This window comes from Scyliorhinus torazame, chromosome 20 (genome assembly GCF_047496885.1).
Source record: "Scyliorhinus torazame isolate Kashiwa2021f chromosome 20, sScyTor2.1, whole genome shotgun sequence".
Classification (NCBI taxonomy): Eukaryota; Metazoa; Chordata; class Chondrichthyes; order Carcharhiniformes; family Scyliorhinidae; genus Scyliorhinus; species Scyliorhinus torazame.
Window position 1 is genome coordinate 122,960,231 of NC_092726.1, and position 18,198 is coordinate 122,978,428.

An 18,198-nucleotide genomic window follows, 5' to 3' on the forward strand; every position below is an offset into this window, starting at 1 on the left:
AAGCAACAGGGTAGTTGTTATGGGGGACTTTAACTTTCCAAATATTGACTGGAAACGCTATAGTTCGAGTACTTTAGATGGGTGCGATTTTGTCCAATGTGTGCAGGAGGGTATCCTGCGCAGTATGTAGATAGGCCAACGAGAGGCGAGGCCATCTTGGATTCGGTACTGGGTAATGAACCAGGACAGATGTTAGATTTGGAGGTAGGTGAGCACTTTAGTGATAGTGACCACAATTCCATTAAGTTTACTTTAGTGATGGAGAAGGATCGGTATATGCCGCAGGGCAAGAGTTATATCTGGGGGAAAGGCAATTATGATGCGACGAGGCAAGACTTAGGATGCATTGGATGGAGAGGAATACTGCAGGGGATGGGCACAATGGAAATGTGGAGCTTGTTCAAGGAACAGCTACTGCGTGTCCTTGATAAGTATGTACCTGTCAGACAGGAAGGAAGTGGTCGAGCGAGGGAACCGTGGTTTACTAAATCAGTTGAAACACTTGCCAAGAGGAAGAAGGAGGCTTATGTGAAGATGAGACATGAAGGTTCAGCTAGGACGCTCGAGAGTTACACGTAAGCTAGGAAGGACCTAAAGAGAGAGCTAAGAAGAGCCAGGAGGGGACGAGAAGTCTTTGGCAGGTAGGATCAAGGAAAACCCTAAAGCTACCTATTGATATGTCAGGAATAAAAGAATAACTAGGGTTAGAGTAAGGCCAGTCAAGGACAGTAGTGGGAAGTTGTGCGACGAGTCCGAGGAGATAGGAGAGGTGCTAAATAGATATTTTTCGTCAGTATTTACACAGGAAAAGGACAGTGTTGTCGAGCAGAATACAGAGGTACAGGCTACTAGCGTAGAAGGGCTTGAGTTTCATAAGGAGGAGGTTTTAGCAATTCTGGAAGGTGTGAAGATAGATAAGTCCCCTGGGCTGGATGGGATTTATCCTAGGATTCTCTGGGGTGCTAGGGAGGAGATTGCTGAGCCTTTGGCTTTGATCTTTAAGTCATCTTTGTTTACTGGAATAGTGGCAGAAGATTGGAGGAGAGCAAATGTTCTCCACTTGTTCAAGAAGGGGAGTAGAGACAAACCCGGTAACTATAGACCAGTGAGCCTTACATCTGTTGTGGGCAAGGTCTTGGAAAGGTTTATAAGAGATAGGATGTATAATCATCTAAAAAGGAATAATTTGATTAGAGATAGATTTCATAGATTTCATAGAATTTACAGTGCAGAAGGAGGCCATTCGGCCCATCGAGTCTGCACCGGCTCTTGGAAAGAGCACCCTACCCAAGCCCACACCACGCTATCCCCATAACCCTATCCCCATAACCCTATCTCCATAACCCAGTAACCCCATTTAACCACCACTAAGGGCAATTTTGGACACTAAGGGCAATTTAGCATGGCCAATCCACCTAACCCGCACATCTTTGGACTGTGGGAGGAAACCGGAGCACCCGGAGGAAACCCACGCACACACGGGGAGAACGTACAGACTCCGCACAGACAGTGACCCAGCCGGGAATCGAACCTGGGACCCTGGAGCTGTGAAGCAATTGCGCTAACCGCTATGCTACCGTGCTGCCCACAAAGATAGTCAACACGGTTTTGTGAAAGGTAGGTCATGCCTCACAAACCTTATTGAGTTCTTTGAGAAGGTGACCAAATAGATGGATGAGGGTAAAGCCGATGATGTGGTGTATATGGATTTCAGTAAAGCGTTTGATAACGTTCCCCACGGTAGGCTATTGCAGAAAACACGGAGGCATGGGATTCAGGGTGATTTAGCACTTTAGATCAGAAATTGTCTAGCTGGAAGACAAAGGGTGGTGGTTGATGGGAAATGTTCAGACTGGAGATCAGTTACTAGTGGTGGACCACAAGGATCTGTTTTGAGGCCACTGCTGTTTGACATTTTTACGAATGACCTAGAGGATGGCGTAGAAGGATAGGTGAGTAAATTTGCAGATGACACTAAAGTCGGTGGAGTTGTGGACAGTGCGGAAGGAGGTTACAAGTTACAGAGGGACGGAGATAAGCTGCAGAGCTGGGCTGAGTGGTGGCAAATGGAGTTTACGCAGAAATGTGTGAAGTGATTCATTTTGGATGGAATAAAAGGACGACAGGGTACTGGGCTACTGGCAAGATTCTTGGCACTGTGGATGAACAGAGAGATCTCGGTGTCCCCATACAAAAATCCCTGAAAGTTGCCACCCAGGTTGAGAGGGTTGTTAAGAAGGCGTACTTTTATTGGTAGAGGGATTGAGTTTCGGAGCCATGAGGTCATGTTGCAGCTGTACAAAACTCTTGTGCTGCCGCATTTTGAGTATTGCGTGCAATTCTGGTCACCGCATGATAGGAAGGATGTGGAAGCATTGGAAAGGGCGCAGAGGAGATTTACCAGAATGTTGCCTGGTCTGGAGGGTCGATCTTATGTGGGAAGGCTGAGGGACTTGAGGCTGTTTTCCTTAGAGAGAAGAAGGTTAAGAGGTGACTTAATTGAGGCATACATGATGATCTGAGGATTAGATAGGGTGGACAGTGAGAGCCTGGTTCCTCGCATGGTGATGTCTAGCACGAGGGGACATAGCATTAAATTGAGTGGAGATAGATATAAGACAGATGTCAGAGGTAGGTTCTTTACTCAGAGAGTAGTAAGGTCGTGGAATGCCCTGCCTGCAAAAGTCGTGAAATCGCCAACATTAAGGGCATTCAACAGGTCATTGGATCGACATATGGACGATAAGGGAACAGTGTAGATGGGCTTTAGAGTGGTTTCACAGGTCGGCACAACACAGAAGACCCTGCACTGAGCTGTAATGTTCTATGTTCTATGTTCTAAGTCTTGAAAAAAAACTTTAAACAGAAGCACATCAGGTTAAAGTCACGACTGAGAGCAGTTATTAGTTTAAAATCATCAAAGGATCGATTTACAGTCGTTAGATTACAGATAGAGAGACAAATACCCCTTCTGCTGTGACTGCAGCTATCCAGCTCTGAAAACGAAACTAAAACACACCTTCCAGCAAACAGACTAAAATGAAAGTAAAAAGCTGACGGACAGCCCAGCTTCAACCACACTCTGACATCACTTATAAACACCCATTTCTTCAATGTACAATTCTTAAACACCCATTTCTTAAAGCTACTGTCACATGACATCCCCCCCCCCCCCCCCCCAGTAAAAAAACGCATCAACTTCAAAATGGTGTCATTTTTCACCTTTTCACTATCCTTTAAGAAATGTACACAGTAAATATACTTTTTCGCTTCAAAAAACCAACACAGGCAACCAGGTATAATAATACATTCCATTTTTTTTCTTCTTCCTCCAACTGAAATCCTTCTCGATTGACAGTCACTTTGAACAAGTAGGTCCTTGCACGACCCGTCCTCTTCTCTGCGCCTCTGCATTTCTCTTTAAAGTCAGATACATTAGTTCAATCTGATCACAGAGTTACCTGCAATTCTCCAACACAGAAGCATTGGTTATCACAGTTTCCGGCTGTCAAATGCCTGTTGAAAGTCCGCTGTCCACTGAAAATTTCGACGTGTGTTCAGCAAGTCAATCAGTGGAGCAAAAACGCTACAAATATTCGATACAAACTTCAGGTAAAATCCACTCTTACCATTAAATCTCATTATTTCCGGTCGTGTCGTGGGTATCGGAAACTCCCCAATAACTGTTGGTTTCACATCCCGTGGGACCAGTCGACCCTGTCCGATTGTATGGCCAAGGAAAGTGACGTGGGCTTTTCCAAATTCCCATTGGCTAGGTATACCACCAAACCCTCCTCCTGAAGTCGATCGGATAACTCCATCAGATGTTTTAAATATTCTTACCATGTCTGGCTGCAAATTACCAGATCATTGATGTATACCACACAATTGGGTAATCCTGAAACAACTTTGTTATTTAACCGTTTGAATGTGGCTGAGGCGTTTTTCATGCCAAATGGTTTAACGTTGAATTGGTACACATCATCTGGAGTCACAAAAGCTGAAATCTCCTTCGCCCTTTCGGATAAAGGCACCTGCCAGTAACCTTTACGTAAACCAAGTTTGGAAATAAAAGCTGATTGCCCCACTTTCTCAATGCAATCCTCCAAACGTGGGATAGGATAAGAGTCCGTTCTTGCAACTGCATTAACCTTTCTATAGTCCACACACATCCGTTGCGTACCGTCTGGTTTAGGCACCATCACTATGGGTGAGCTTCATTGGCTGCAAACCACTTCAATTATGCCATTTTTAAGCATACTCTCAATCTCTTTGTTAACCTGTGCCAGTTTTAAACAGTTAAGTCTGTATGGATGTTTTTGATTGGAACAGCATTTCCCACATCTACATCATGCATAGCCATTTTAGTGCTCCCGAATTTATCTCCACAAACTTGCCCATGTAATATCAATAACTCTTTCAGGTCAGTTCGTTTTTCCTCTGGAAGGTTACTCAACAATTTATCCCAATTTTTAGGAACATCCACGTTTCCCAATTTAATTTGAGGTATGTCAAATTCACAATCATCTGGATTTGGTTCGTTACTTTTAGTTAGACTAATTAAAACTTCCTTTTTCTCTCCTTCCCTTTCAAAGTACCGTTTAAGCATATTCACATGACACACGCGCTGAGTCCTCCTTCTATCTGGTGTTTTTAACCACATAATTCACATCACTTAATTCCCTTTCAGTTTGATAAGGTCCACTAAGCCTTGCTTTTGAAGGTTCACCTACCACTGGTAACAATACTAAAACTGTATCAACCAGGCAAAACTACGAACTTTGAATTTCTTGTCCGCTACTCGTTTCATCACATTTTGTGCACCTTTTACATGTTGTCTAGCCAATTCACCTGCTCTATTTAATCGTTCCCTGAAATTTGACACATCATCCAATAATGTAAGTTCCGATTTCTCTCTCACCAATTTTTCATTAATCAATTTAAGTGGTCCTCTTACCTCATGACCAAAAATTAGTTCAGAAAGACTAAATTTGATTGACGCATTAGGTGCATTCTTAATTACAAACAGTACGAATGAAATCCTTTATCCCAATCCTATTGATAATCCTGACAATAAACCGTCAACATTGTCTTTAATGCCTGATGCCACCTTTCCAACGCTCCCTGCGATTCTGGATGGTACGCAGTTGACTTAAATTCTTTTATTCCTCAGCTATCCATAACTTCTTTGAACAACATTGAGGTAAAATGTGATCTTTGATCCGATTGTATTTCTGTGGGCAGTCCATATCTCATAAAGAAATTAAGTAATTCCTCCACAATCTTTTTAGCTGTAATATTACGTACTGGAATGGCCTCTGGAAACCCAGTTGACACGTCCATTGTGATCTAAATATATTGATTTCCACTTTTCGTTTTAGGAAGCGGTCCTACGCAATCAATTATGACCCTTGTAAAAGGTTCCTCAAATGCTGGAATGTGTATTAAGGGCGCTGGTTTTGTCATCGCTTGATGTTTCCCACTCACTTGACATGTGTGACATGATTGACAAAATTTAACTACATCTTTATGTAGTCCAGGCCAATAAAAATGTATTTGTAATTTAGCTTGAGTTTTCTGTATTCCCAAATGAGCTCCCACTGGTACCTCATGTGCAACTCGCAACACCTCCTTTCTACCGGCAATACTACTTGATGAACTTCTGCCCACTTTTCATCCGTCTGCATATATAATGGTCTCCATTTTCTCATCAAAACATCACTTTTACGGTAATAACACTCTTGTTTCTACGCATATTCCTCTTCCGTGTGTGCTTTCTGATACATCCGTTTTATTTCTATATCATTTTGTTGTAACTCCGCCAATTTTCCAGAACTAAAAATATCCGCCTCATCCTCCCACCTGTTCTTGTTATTTTTCAACCATCTGATCAAAAATCGTTTCTGATAATTGCACTTCTACTTCATCTTCACTCAGGTCTGGGAACATGCTGCTGAAGATTGCTGCTACCCTGCTCACTGTGTCATTGCTGAGTGTCTGTCATTTGTGAATGTTGAAATTATTTCCATTGAAGCCTATTTCACTGAATTGTATCTTGAAGAGCAATTGTCCTCATGTGGACCCCGAGTGAACATCAGTGTCTCCTCCCCTCCTGTCTGAATAACTATCATTCACCGCTTCTCTCTGCTTCCTGTTTCTCAGCCAATATCACATTCTCACTGTCACAGACCCTTTAATCCACGGCTTTGGGACTCGATAACAACTCTAATGAATGACACCTGATCACAATATGTTCCAGTACATAAATTCATATCAGTTCCCTCATTAATCCTCCAGTAATTTTGAAATATAACTCTGTTTGCAGTAGTTTACATTAAACACTGTTTACAGTTGGACAGAATTTGCATATACTCCGTTTACAGCAGTATACGGTTTACATGGACAATATTTACTGTAGGGCACTGTTTACATAGACTCTGTTTACAGTAGTGCACCGTTTACATAAAAACTATATACTGAGGGGGACGGTTACATAGACTCTATTTACAGCAGGCTACGGCTTATATAAACACGTTTTACTGTAGGGAACTGTTTACATGGACTCTGCTTACAGCAGTGCATGGTAACATTTCACTCTGTTCACTGATGGGCTCTGTTTACAGAGACTCTGTTTGCGGCAATGTAAGGTCACATAAACACTGTTTACTTCGCGTACTGTTTACATAGACTTTGTTTACAGCACTGTACTGTTTACATAAACACTGTTTACTGTAGGCGCTGTTTTCCGAGACTCTGTTTACAGAAGTGCACGGTTTACATGAACACTTTTTCCTGATGGGCACTGTTCACAGAGACTCTCTTTACCGTAGTGTTAATTTTTACTCTGTTTACTGTAGGGCACGATTACGCCGAATCTGTTTACTGTAGGGCACTGCTTGAATACTGTTTATTGAAGGGCACTGTTGACATAGACCATGTTTACCGTATTGTACGGTTGACGTAGACACTGTTTACTGAGCAGCCCCAAGTCGCGGTCCACATAGGTACCAACGACATATGTAGGAAAAGGGATAGGGATGCAAGGCAGGAATTCAGGGAGTTAGGGTGGAAACTGAGATCTAGGACAAACAGAGTTATTATCTCTGGGATATTACCCGTGCCACGTGATAGCGAGACGAGGAATAGGGAGAGAGAGGAGTTAAACACGTGGCTACAGGGATGGTGCAGGAGGGAGGGTTTAAGATTTCTGGACAATTGGGGATCATTCTGCGGTCGGTGGGACCTCTACAAATGGAATGGTCTACACCTGGACGAGAGGGGTACCAAAATCCTGGGGGGGGGGGGTGCTAAAGCTCTTCGGGAGGGTCTAAATTAGTTCAACAGGGGATTGGGAACCTGAATTGCAGCTCCAGTATACAGGAGGTTGAGAGCGGTGAGGTCATGAGTAAAGTTTCAAAGTTCCAGGAGTGTACCGGCAGGCAGAAAGGTGGTTTAAAGTGTGTCTTCTTCAATGCCAGGAGCATCCGGAATAACGTGGGTGAACTTGCGGCACAGGTTGGTACCTGGGACTTCCATGTTGTGGCCTATCGGAGACATGGATGGAGCAGGGACAGGAATGGTTGTTGCAGGTGCCGGGGTTTAGATATTTCAGTAAGATCAGGGAAGGTGGTAAAAGAGTGGGAGGGGTGGCATTGTTAGTCAAGGACAGTGTTACGGTGGCAGAAAGGACGTTTGATGAGGACTTGTTTACTGAGGTAGTATGGGCTGAGGTTAGAAAGAGGAAAGGAGAGGTAACCCAGTTAGGGGTTTCTATAGGTCTCCGAAACGTTCCAGAGATGTAGAGTAAAGTATTGCAAATATGATTCTGGATAGGAGCGAAAGCAACAGGGTAGTTGTTATGGAGGACTTTAACTTTCCAAATATTGACTGGAAACGCGATAGTTCGTGTACTTTAGACGGGTCTGTTTTTGTCCAATGTGTGCAGGAGGGTTTCCTGACACAGTATGTCGGCCAACGAGAGGCGAGGTCACATTGCATTTGGTGTTGGGTAATGAACCAGGACAGGTGTTAGATTTGGAGGTAGGTGAGCACTTTGGTGATAGTGACCACAGTTCCATTGCGTTTACTTTAGTGATGGAAAGGGATAGGTATATACCACAGGGCAAGAGTTATATCTGGAGGAAAGGCAATTATGAAGCGATGAGGCAATACTTACGATGCATCGGATGGAGAGGAAAACTGCAGGGGATGGGCACAATGGAAATGTGGAGCTTGTTCAAGGAACAGCTACCGCGTGTCCTTAATACGTTTGTACCTGTCAGGCTGGGAGGAAGTGGTCGAGCAAGGGAACCGTGGTTTACGAAAGCAGTCGAGACACTTGTCAACAAGAAGAAGGAGGCTTATGTAAAGATGAGACATGAAGGTTCAGTTAGGCCGCTCGAGAGTTACAAGTTAGCTAGGAAGGACCTAAAGAGAAGCTAATAAGAGCCAGGAGGGGACATGAGAAGTCTTTGACAGGAAGAATCAAGGATAACCCCAAGGCTTTCTATGGATATGTCAGGAATAAACGAATGACTAGGGTAAGAATAGGGCCAGTCAAGGACAAGTAGCGGGAAGTTGTGCTTGGAGTCTGAGGAGATAGGAGAGGTGCTAAATGAATATTTTTCGTCAATTTTCACACAGGAAAAAGACAATGTTGTCGAGAATACTGAGATTCAGGCTACTAGACTAGAAGGGCTTGAGGTTCATAGGGAGGAGGTGTTAGCAATTCTGGAAAGTGGGAAAATAGGTAAGTCCTCTGGGCCGGATGGGATATATCCTAGGAATCTCTGGGAAGCTAGGGAGGAAATTGCTGAGCATTTGGCTTTGATCTTTAAGTCATTTCTGTCTGCAGGAATAGTGCCAGAAGACTGGAGGATAGCAAATGTTGTCCCCTTGTTCAAGAACGGGAGTAGAGACAACCCCAGTAACTATAGACCAGTGAGCGTTACTTCTGTGACGGGCAAAATCTTGGAAAGTTTTATCAGAGATAGGATGTATAATCATCTGGAAAGGAATTATTTGATCAGAGATAGTCAACACGGTTTTGTGAAGGGTAGGTCGTGCCTCACAAACCTTATTGAGTTCTTTCAGAAGGTGACCAAACAGGTGGCTGAGGATAAAGCAGTTAATCTGGTGTATATGGATTTCAGTAAAGCGGTTGATAAGGTTCCCCACGGTAGGCTCCTGCATAATATACGGAGGCATGGGATTGAGGGTGATTTAGCAATTTGGATCAGAAATTGGATAGGGTGGACAGTGAGAGCCTTTTTCCTCGGATAGTGGTGTCAAGTACGAGGGGACATACCTATAAATTGAGGGGAGATAGATGTAAGAGTAGGTTCTTTACTCAGAGAGTAGTAAGGCCGTGGAATGCCCTGCCAGCAACAGCAGTGGACTCGCAAACATTAAGGGCATTCAAATGGTGATTGGATACACATGTGGATGAGAAGGGAATAGTGTAGATGAGCTTTAGAGTGGTTTCACAGGTCGTCGCAACATAGATTTTTTTTTAGAATTTACAGTGCAGAAGGAGGCCATTCGGCCCATCGAATCCGCACCGGCTCTTGGAAAGAGCACTTTACCCAAGGTCAACACATCCACCCTATCCCCATAACCCAGCAACCCCACCCAAGACTAAGGGCAATTTTGGACACTAAGGGACAATCCACCTAACCTGCACATCTTTGGACTGTGAGAGGAAACCGGTGCACCCGGAGGAAACCCACGCACACACGGGGGGGGGGGGGGGCTTGGCACAGACAGTGACCCAAGCCGGAATCGAACCTGGGACCCTGGAGCTGTGAAGCAATTGTGCTATCCACAATGCTACCGTGCTGCCCCTGTGCTTCCGTGCTGCGCCCAACATCGAGGGCCGAAGGGCCTGTACTGCGCTGTAATGTTCTATGTTCTATAGGTCGCTGTTTACCTAGACACTGTTTACAGTAGTGTACGGTTTAGTTTCATAGATCATAGTTCATAGAATTTACAGTGCAGAAGGAGGCCATTTGGCCCATCGAGTCTGCACCGGCTCTTGGAAAGAGCACCCTACCCAAGGTCAACACCTCCACCCTATCCCCACAACCCAGTAACCCCACCCAACACTAAGGGCAATTTTGGACACTAAGGGCAATTTATCATGGCCAATCCACCAAACCTGCACATCTTTGGACTGTGGGAGGAAACCGGAGCACCCGGAGGGTACCCACGCACACACGGGGAGGATGTGCAGACTCCACACAGGCAGTGACCCATGCTGGAATCGAACCCGGGACCCTGGAGCTGTGAAGCAATTGTGCTATCCACAATGCTACCGTGCTGCCCCTTCACTTTGTTTACTGTCGGACACTGTTTATAAAGACTCGGTTTACAGCAGCATATATTTTAAATAAACACAGTTTACTGTCGGGCACCGTTTATATAGACACTGTTTCCAGCAGTGTACTGTTTACGTAAATACAGTTTGCTGTAGCGCTATATTTACACAGACTCTGTTTACAGTCATGTATGATTTACATGAACACTGTTTACTGTAGAGCACTGTTTCCATAGACAGCGTTTACAGCAGTGTACGGTTTACATAAGCACTGTTTACTGTAGGAAACTGTTTATATAGACTGTTTACTGTGTTGTGCAGATTACTTTCACTCTGTTAACTGTAGAGCACTGTTTACATATACTCTGTTTACGGCAAAGTACGGTTTACATAAACACTGTTAAGTTAGCGTACTCCTTACATAGACTTTGTTTATAGCAGTGTACAGTTTGCATAAACACTTTTTACTGTAGGGCACTGTTCACAGAGACACTGTTTACAGTAGTGTGCGGTTAACTTTCGCTCTGTTTACTGTAGGGCACGGTTTACATAGAATCTGCTTACAGTATGGCACTGCTTAAATTATGTTTACTGCAGGTGTCTGTTTACCTTGACTCTGTTTACAATAGTGTACGGTTTACTTTCACTCTGCATACTGTAGAGCACTCTATTCATAGACTGTTTGCAGTAGTGGGCTGTTTACTTTTAGTCTGTTTACTGTAGGACGCTCTTTACATACACTCTGTTTACAGCAGTGCACGGTGTAACCAAATGCTGTTTACTGAAGGGCATTGTTGACATAGACTCTGTATACAACAGTTTACGGTTTCTATAAACATTGGTTACCGTAGTGCACTGTCTACACAGACACTTTATACTGCAGGTTACGGTTTTCAATAACTGTTTACTGCAGGGCACTGTTTACATAGACTCTGTTTACAGTAGTGTACATTTTATAGAAACACTGTTTATAGTAGGACACTGTTTACACAGACGCTATTTACAGTAGTGTACGGTTTGCATAAAAAACTATTTACTATTAGGCACTGCGACATAGACTCTATTTGGAGCAGGGTGTGGCTTACATAAACACTATTTACTGTAGGGCACTGTTTACATAGACCAGGTTTACCGTATTGTACGGTTTACGTAACCACTGTTTACTGTTTGGGCACTGTTTACATAGACTCTGTTTACATCAGTGTATATATTAAATAAACACTGTTTACTGTAGCGCACTGTTTATACAGAATCTGTTTCCAGCAGTATACCGTTTACATAAACACTGTTTGCTGTAGTGCTATATTTACAAAGACTCTGTTTACAGCAGTGTATGATTTACATTAACATTGTTTACTGTAGAGCGCTGTGTACCTAGACTTTGTTGGCAGTAGTGGACGGTTTACATCAATATTGTTTACAGTAGCGCACTGTTTACATAGACTGTTTAGCGTAGGGCACTGTTTATATAGTCACTGTTTACAGCTGTGTGATTTACAGAAACACTGTTTACTGTAGTGCACTGCTTACATATACTCTGTTTACATTAGTGCACGGTTTACTTTCACTCTGTTAACCTTAGGACGCTGTTTACATAGACTCTGTTTACTGTGTGGCACAGTGAGGATTCCGTTCACTGTAGTGCACTGTTTACATAGTCTCTGCTTCCAGCTCTGTACATTTCACATAAGCACTGTTTATTGTAGGGCACTGTTTCCAGACTCTGTTTACAGTAGTGTATGGTTTACTTTAACTCTGTTTACTGTAGGCCCTTGTTTACAAATAATCTGTTCACAGCAGTGTACAGTTCACAGAAACATTGTTTACTGCAGGCCCAGTTCATATAGACTCCGTTTACAGCAATGTCCGGTTTACATGCAGTGATTACCGCAGGCTACATTTACGTACAGTACGAAGTCTTATAACACCAGGTTAAAGTCCAACAGGTTTGTTTCGATGTCACTAGCTTTCGGAGCGCTGCTCCTTCCTCAGGTGAATGAAGAGGTACATTTACGTACGCTGTTTACACAACTGTACAGTTTACAAAAACATTGTTTACAGTAGCACACTGTTTGCATCGACTCTGTTTGCAACAGTGTACGGTTTACATAAACATAGTTTGCTGTACGGCACCGTTTTAGTCGATTATCTTTACGCGAGTGCATTAATTATATAGACTGTTTACAGTAGTGTATGGTTTGCATTAACAATGTTTATTGTAGGTCGCAGATAGCATAGACGTTGTTTACTGCAGGGTGTAATTAACATAGACTCTTTTTACTGTCGGGCACTCTTTTATTCGACTATGTAAACAGTGCCCTACAGAAATTAGTCTATTTACAGTGTTGTATGGTTTACATTAACACAGTTTAATGGAGGGAACTGGTTCAATCGACTCTGTTTTCAGTAGGGTACCGTTTAAGTTAACACTGTTCACTGTACGACGCTGTTTACAGCAGTGCACGCTTTACATAAACACTTACTTACGGGCACTGTTTACATAGTCACTATTTACAGCAGTGTACGATTTACAGAAACACTGTTTACTTTCGGGCACTGTTTACATAGACTCTGGTTGCAGTAGTGTACGGTTTACTTTCACTCTCTTTACTGTAGGGCACTGTTTAACTATACTCATTTTACTGTCGAGCATAGTTTAAGTTCTGTTTACTGCAGTTCACTGTTTACACAGACTCCGTTTACAGCATAGTGCGGTGTACTTTCACTCTGTTTATTGTAGTTCACTGTTTACATAGTCTCTGTACACAGCAGTGTACATTTTATAGAAACACTGCTTACTGTAGGGCACTGTTTACATAGAGTATGTTTACCGCAGTGCACGATTTACATAACCACTGTTACTGTAGGGCAATGTTTACATTGTCACTGTTTAGTTGTGCTCGGTTTACATAAACACTGATTACTGTAGGCGCTGATTACCAAGACTGGGTTTGCAGAAGTGTATGGTTTACATTAACATTGTTTCCTGTTTGCGCTGTTTACCTAGACTCTGTTTACAGCAGTGTACGGTATACATTAACACCTTTTACTGGAGGGCATTGTTTCCATGGACACTGTTTACTGTAGGGCTGTTTAAATACCTGTTTAGTATAGAGAACTGTTTACTTAGATTCCGTTTACAGCAGTGCACGGTTTCCATAACACTGTTTATTGTGGGACATTTTTTTTACATAGACTTCTTTTACATCAGTGTTCGGTTGACATAAACACTGTTTACTCTCGGGCACTGTGTAGATTGACTCAGTTTACAGCGGAGTACGGTTTAGGTTAGCACTGTTTATTATAGGGCGCTGTTTACAGAGACTCATTTACAGTAGTGTGAGGTTTACATTAACACTGTTTACTGCGGGACATTGTTGAGATAGACTGTGTTTACAGCAGTGTGCAGTTTACATAAGCAATGTTTACTGTAGTGCACTGTTTACATAGACTGTTTACAGGAGTGTACGGTTTATGTAAACACTGTTTTCATTGACTCTGATTACCGTGGTGTGCGGTTTACTTTCACTCTGTTTACAGAAGCGCAATTTTTAAATACTGTTTACAGTAGGGCACTGTTTACATAGACAGTTTACTGTTGGGCACTGTTTCAATACTGTTTACTGTAGGGCACTGTTAACATAGACAGTTTACTGTTTGGCACTGTTTCAATACTGTTTACTGCAGGGTATATTTACATAGACTCTGTTTACTGTCGGGCACTGTCTAAATACTGTTTACTGTTGGGCACTTTTTAAATAAGCTCTGTTTACAGTAGTGTACGGTCTGCTTTCAGTTTGTTTGCTGTAGGGTACAGTTTCCATCGACTGTTTACAGCAAGGAATGGTTTACATAAACAGTGCTTACTGTAGGGAACTGTTTTATGGACTCTGTTTACTGTCGGGCACTGTTTAAATACTGTTTACTGCGGGGCACCTTTTACATAAACACTGTTTACTGTAGGGCACTGTTTACACAGACTCTGTTTACAGTAGTGTACGGTTTACGGAAACACTGCTTACTGTAGGGCAGTGTTTTCCCACGATCCTCCACGCTTCAGAAATCCTACATTCCTCCGTTAAAAAGGAGCCTAAGGCCATAGTAGAAGCTGTGCGGCAGTGGAGGCATTCCCTGGCCGGTAGGAGATTCATTCTCCTCACTGACCAAAGATCGGTTGCTTTCATGTACCATAATGCACAGCGGGGCAAGATAAAGGACGATAAGATCTTGCGGTAGAGAATCGAGGTCTTCTCCTACAACTATGAGATCTTGTATCATCCCGGGAAGCTAAACGAGACTCCTGAAGCCCTAACCCGCGGCACATGTGCCAACGCATATGTGGACCGACTCCGGGCCCTCCACGAGGACCTCTGCCACCCGGGGGTCACTCGACTCTTCCATTTCATCAAGACCCGCAACCTGCCCAACTCCATCGAGGAGGTCAGGACAGCCACCAGGAACTGCCAAATCTGCACGGAATGCAAACCGCAGTTCTACAGGCCAGACGAAGCTCATCTGATAAAATCTTCCCGTCCCATTGGTTGCCTGTGTGGAATTCAAAGGGCTCCTCCCCTCCACCGATCGCAACACGTACTTCCAGAACGTGATTGACGAATACTCCCGGTTCCCATTCGCCATCCCCTGCCCCGACATTACGTCAGCCACCGGCATAAAAGCCCTCCACAGTATCTTTACAGTGTTCAGTTTCCCCGCCTACATACACAGCGATAGATGGTGCTCCTTTATGAGCGAGCTACTGCGTCAATCCCTGCTCAGCAAGGACATCGTCTCGAGCAGGACGACCAGTTACAACCCTCGGGGAAGGTAGGGAGGGAGGACGGAACGGTCTGGAAGACCATTCTGCTGGCCCTATGGTCCAGGAATCTCCCAGTCTCCCACTGGCTGGAGGTCCTTCTGGATTCCCTCCACTCCATCCGATCACTGCTATGTACCATGACCAACCAAACACCTTACGAACATCTCCTTGTCTTCCCTGGGACGTCCTCCTCCGGGAACTCGCTCACAACCTGGCTGGCATCTCCTGGACCCATCCTGCTCCGCAAACACGTTCGGGCGCGCCAGTCGGACCCATTGGTCGAGAGGGTCCACCTTCTTCACGCTAATCCTCAACACGCCTACGTGGCGTACCCCGACAGCCGACAGGATACGGTCTCCCTACGGCACCTGGCGCCCACTGGAGCCCCACCTACACCTCCACCACCAACCCCACCCTCCCTCCCACCATGCACTCCCCACAGCCGCCCCCTTCCCAGGTGGATCGGCCCTCCCACCGGTCCCGTCTTGGAGTGATGAAGTTCCGAAGAGGCAGAAGCCACGCTCCTGGAGCCACGGATGTCCGACTAATTGCTTCCTTTTGAATGTAAATAAATAGTGTAAATAATTGCGACATTTGACGAGGCAAAACACTGTACTAATGTGTATCGGGTACCACCATAACTTCCACCTCTACCACTGTATAACGCGAGAAAACGACGCCCGCCGGTCTCTTTTTTTTAGCAGGGGGTGAATGTCGGTATTAGGGATATTAAGGTACCCAGGTTGATGCTGTAAGACCATTGGTGTGGGAGGTACCTCAGACAGCAATATCATTGGTGAAGCCTGCCTGCTGGTTCCGCCCAGTAAGGCGGAGTATAAGAGCCCGTGTCTCCCTAGCAGCTGCATTCTGTACCTGCGCTGCTGGGGGAAACATCTAGTGCAATAAAGCCTTCAATTGTCATTGTTGAAGAAAAAAATAGTTAGCACATCGAGTTTTCGCAAAAGGTCCTTAATTTAACACGAAGTTCGTGGAGGGAATTAGAATGACTGCAGTCTTTCCAAATGTCCCTGCTTTACAAAGGTAAGGTGAGTAATTTATATAATATCACAATCAATATCTAGGACAGAGAGACATTCTTGAGATTAAACAAGGAGACAGAAAGCGAGCAAAGTTTAATAACAGGCCTTGACTTCTTCGCCTAAGCAACACAATGTGCAGCCGTACAGCTGTTTACATGGTGTGGCCGTCCGACTGATTGATGCACAACTTCGAACATCTTGACTAAAAACAAGGCTATATATCCATCATGCTTCGCTAAGTGCCTATTTCCATGAAACATAGTCAAGCAGCTGATTAACATAATACAAGGTGTTTAAGGCAGCTAATCCGCCAACTAAAGTCCCTTCTACAGTCATCCAATCTCTCTTCTGGTGTTATTGTTCGAGCATCAGTGCAATAGTATGTATGTGAGTCCGTGAGTGTATGTATTAGTGCCTCTGCGTGTCTGCATGTGTATCAGTGTCTGTGTGTGGCTGTGGGTATGTGTATTAGTGTCTCTGTCTGTGTGGGAGTGTCTTTTAGTGCCTCTGTGAGTGTGCATATTGCTGTTCTGTGTGTCTGTGAGTGTGTGTAGTTGTGTCTGTGAGTGTTGTAGTGCCCCTGCGTGTGATTCAGTGTGTGTATTAGTCCGTATGTGTGTGCGCCTATGTTTTAGTGTCTCTGGTTGTATGTGATTGTGTTTGTTAGTGTCTCCGCGTGTCTGTGATTGTGTGTGTTAGTGTCTGCGTGTGATTGTGTGTATTTGTGTGTTTGTGAGCGTGTATTAGTGTATCTGTGAGTGTGTGCGTGTTAGTGTCTCTCACTGTGTGTGAATGTGTGTATTAGTATCTACGTGCTGGACATTTCTTTGTTCTTTTTATGTCTCAGAGTCAGTGTATTACTGTATGTGAGTGTGTATGTGTATTACTGTCTCCCTGTGTGTGCGTGTGCATTAGTAAATGTGTGTTAGTGTCTCTGTATGCATCTGTGAGTGTGTGCATCAGGGTTTCTGTGTGTGACTGTGAGTGAGTGTAATAGTCCCTGTGTGTGTGTGAATGCGTGTGCTAGTGTCTGTATGTTTGTGACTGTGTATATTTGTGTCTCTGTATGTCTGTGAGCGTGTGTATTCGTGCCTTTGTGTCTCTGTGAGTATGTGTTATTGTCTGTGTATTTGGGTCTCTGTTAGTGTGAGTGTGTGTTTTCGTGCCTCTGTGTGTCTGTGAGTTTGTGCATTTGTGTTGTCTGTGTCTGTGAGTAAAAGTGACTGTGCGTATTTGTGTGAGTGTGTATTAGTGTCTCTGTGTGTGTGAGTGTGTGTGTATTAGTATCTGTGTGTAAGTCTGTGTATTTGCGTATCTGTGACTGTGTGTATTAGTGTCTCTATGTGCCTGTGAGTGTGTGTATCAGTGTCTGTGTGTGTGTAGGTGTTGTAGTTTTTAACTCACCACTATTCTTCGTATTCCCCCTATACCAAAAAAGGGTCAATTTTTTCTAAACGGTGAGCAGGGATTCTCAATCCCCGACTCCACTGCAGACTTTGGAGGATGCTATTTAAACTAGTGTTTCAAGTTATCCCCCTGTATAACCCATATCTTCGTAGAATAATTTTATTTACTTACCACTTAGTAACTTACACGCAGGTCCAGCTTGCTAAGTGAAGTAAAGTAAACTTTCTAAAGAAAATAATAATAACCACTCTTTCAGGTTATCAATTTGAACTTAACTTTATTTTCACGTTAAAAAAGAATAACTACTTTTACATAAAGGTAAAAGTATCTTTTCTTGTTCGGACCAGTTGCAGACTTTTAAGTCTCTCTTGATAATCAGTTTACTTTTACTTTTGGTCTTCTGCTGACTTCTCTGGGCTGCTCGGTTTGTCGATGTTGCTTGTCCCATCACCGAGGAAGATTCTGATTATCTGCTCATTTCCCCCAGTTTTTATAGCCTTTGGGGCCCTTTAACCTCTGCACCTGGCACCCTTCAGAGTGCCTGCTTGACAGTTTGAACGTTTTATCGGTTTAGAAGTGTGGCGCTGCTTTAACAGCGACGGCGCCGCTTCACCCTCACC